Source organism: Hyaena hyaena, unplaced genomic scaffold (assembly GCF_003009895.1).
Source record: "Hyaena hyaena isolate Hyena2069 unplaced genomic scaffold, ASM300989v1 scaffold_3062, whole genome shotgun sequence".
Taxonomy (NCBI): Eukaryota; Metazoa; Chordata; class Mammalia; order Carnivora; family Hyaenidae; genus Hyaena; species Hyaena hyaena.
The window spans coordinates 1-3,431 of NW_024083693.1; the positions used below are offsets into that span (position 1 = coordinate 1).

The following is a 3,431-nucleotide window of genomic DNA, read 5'->3' on the forward strand; positions in this document are numbered from 1 at the left end:
TCACCGATACTTTTTATGGAAAAGAAAACACGACGTCCGGCTAACAGAGTCCGTACCTGGCTGAGGACGGAGCTTGGGCGCGTCCACCTCCGGGGAGGGGACTCCCTAACATCGGAGCTCCCAGAGCCCCGCGTTTCCACGGCCACCGCGGAGGGGGAGTGGATGACACTGCAGGCCCGGGAGAGGAGCCTGTGGGACGCGGGGTCACCCCATACCGCGGGACTGAGGGGTGCACGGTGATGCCGAAGGGAAAACGATACAACTGTCCCACGAAAACACTGTGAGAGGCGCCTGGGGGCTCAGGCTGTGAAGTGTCCGACTCTCTACTTCAGCTCGGGTCGGGCTCTCACAGTGGTGGGACCGAGCCCCGCATGGGCCCCTGCGCCGACATCGGGGGCCTGCTTGGCACTCTCTCCCTTTCAAAATAAATAAACACAAAGCACGAATGGGAGAATTCTTCACCACCCCATCCTCGGCAAAGTTTTGCAGCATCACAGAAAGCGCTACGATGATTTGCTCTTCCGAATTTGCTCTGCTCTGCAGGCGGGAGCTGAGCGGCAGAGAGGCTCTGACAGGCTAGACTCTGCTAACAGCCGGGCCGAGCCCGCCGCGCAGGGACAGATCTACAAACAGAACGCTGTTTCCCTGCCCGAAGCCTCCTGGCGACACGAGATGCAATAAGCAGCACAGCCCGAGCCCCGCCAGGCCCCGGCTCCGGGAGGCGCGTGGGGCCGGGTAACCGCAGGTTGTGTCCACAAAGGACCCCAGGCGAGGAGCAGGATGCCGAGGCGGGGACGCGGTGCCGGGCCCAGTCCTCGCCCAGGGCCTGAGCCTGAGGCACATCTCAGACGGGGAATCTGTTGAATGAACCAGAGACCCCCGTGTCTCCAGGAAGCAGCGGTGGCCTCGCTGGTGAAAGTCCTCTGCTTTCACCGAAACACTTACGCGGCGCCCCGGGCTCCCGTGTCGCTCATAAGATGAAATGACATATAGAGACGTATCAGAAATGAACGATGAAACTACTAAAGAGGCAGGAAGATGCTACTGAACGAGGACAAGCAACTGGTCATTACAGAGAGTTTCTCAAGGCAAGGAGTACTTTCCGCTAACGGGAGCGTGGATTTCTACTTGCTGCCGGGCTGTGAGCTAGTGTCATGCAGGGGCCTGAGTTAGGGAGCGTCTCCCTTCGTGAAAGGAGGAAATGCGGGGAGTAAAGGGGAAAGTCCAGGATTCCAACCCCTGTTTATAGGGACCCAGGCGCCCTGCTCTCTTAGTCTCAAAGGAACCGGATCACCCTACTGCAGTGTGGGAATGAGCAAGGATTTCCACATGATGACACAGCAGTTCATATCCTGCGAGGAGCAGCCCGTGGCAGGCAGTGTAGCCCGGGGGGGCGGGGCGGGAGGAGATCTGAGCGCAGGAAGCACACAGCTCCTGTTAAGGAACCCACCTTTCCAACGGGTGACAGAGTTCATATTTATATATGGAAACGCGAACTTTCCAGAAGAACGCAGAGGGAACACTTGTTACGATGGTAAAGTGGAAACGCAGGAACTGAAAGCCTCAAGGGTGATCATTATCACTACAAACACGAGCATTTTGTGCAAGGCAAACTGAATCATAAGGGGAATCAAGAGGCAAATGACAGGTTAGAATGTTTTCGTTTCACACCATAGAGAGGGACCGTGGTCCTCATATTTAAAGAGACCCTACACATCAGGAAGAAAATGAGTACAATCCCTGCAGGTGGGTACCAACACAGTTCACAGAAAAGAAAATTCCAGCGTTTTATATGTCCGCCAAGCGCCGCAGACTCACTCATTAGCAGAGGACGGTGCATAGACGGAAGCCTATCGAGCAGCCCTTTCTCTTCCCTCATCAGCTGGCAAAACAAACGCACGCGCCGCCTAACTGTGTCCTGAGGGTTCGTTCATTCCAGAAACGCCGTGCAACGCGGCCCTTACACCAGGTGCTGACTCGCAGGCGCGGTAAACTCGGACCTCGACTCAGAAGCGTCCCAGAGGAGGCTTTCTCTCGTGACCAAACACACCTGAACCACTCGCAGTGACACGATTTTCTAAAATAAGCACCTCTCGGCAGGTGGACCAAAAGGCAGCCGACTCTCGCTCGATAAATCTGGAACACGTGGACACCAGGGGAAATGTTTGCATCGATGTGCAAGGAGAGTTCAGGTTTAGGCTCCGGGAAGGAAAGCATGTTCACCTACAGACATAGGAGGACGTGGGCAAGTCTAGCGCGCTGAGGTCAACCTGCGGACTGAGTCGCCGGCACATCCAGGACGCGTGGCGGCCCTCGGCTCACTTACTAAATCCCAGAGGAGCCAGCCCGTCGTGGTGACAGCAAAAATGTCCACACATGTCCCTATATCCCTTAGTGCCGCCTTACACATTCTAGAATCACGTTCAACGATCATTGCGGAAAGGAAATGCTTTGGGGCGAGTAAGTGAGAATAAAATGAGTATCTTGGAAATTTCATAAAAAGAGGTGGAAAAGCTCCTTCCAGGATAAAAGGTGTGTAAAGGCTGATGCCGTTTACTTTAAAGGGAAGATTTTGGCGAAAGCGTTGATTGTGAAGACAGAATGCATACACCGTGGACAAAATAAGTTCCACAGTTACACAATACGCGCCGTCCTCATTGTATTCTTCTTCTTTAGTGATGAGAAATCCAGCTCTTTTCTTTACCTTCTTTGTTTTTTTAATGAACCCTCTGACGCAGGCAGGGCAGGCGCTCAGGACCCTGCCCCTGTGATACAGAGTCACAGGCACTAGGAATCTAGTGAGCAGGCGCCCTGGTAACAGGACCTCGGGGAGCACAGTGAGCTCAGCGGGTCACCCGCCACGTAAAAGGTCGCCTTGGCCCGTACGGGGATCGAACCCGCGACCTTGGCGTTATTAGCACCACGCTCTAACCAACTGAGCTAACCGGCCAGACACGCCCCGAGGCCTGTCCCTCCCACCTTTCACTCGACTCCCCCCGCAGTAGCTCTTCCTGGAAAACGGCGTGCTTTTCCATACTCTCCTCCTCCCACCCCGCGACCCACAATAGACAAACGGAAAGAAACGGCTCCCTTCAACCGCAAAGAACCGCACTCACTGGGAAATCCCATCGTCTCAAATCCTGCCTTCCGACCCCAAAAGACGCACAGGAAAACTGGGTCGGGGGGGGGCGGGGTGGGAATCCTTTTTTCCCTCTTTTCGGGGAAAACACCTGGGCCGAACGCAAAGCTTCCCGCGGGGTTCGGATCGGAGCGCAGCGGGCTCTGCGGGGCCGCCAGGACCCAGGCCTGCTCAGTCCCCCTTAGTGCGCACGGCCCCTTCCGCTCCTCCAGGAGTTCGGGACGGATCTGGACGGATCCGGACGGACCTGCGCCTCTGGGCCGGACAGCGCACCGCCCCTACGCTGCGCGCG

General features: G+C 56.2%; 1 non-coding gene across 1 annotated transcript; it reads right to left on the minus strand.

Annotated features, from left to right (window-relative positions):
- Positions 1 to 2,876: 2,876 nt before the first annotated feature.
- Positions 2,877 to 2,950, minus strand: TRNAI-AAU. Its single transcript has one exon. It is a non-coding gene; the product is annotated as a tRNA-Ile (tRNA).
- Positions 2,951 to 3,431: the final 481 nt, after the last annotated feature.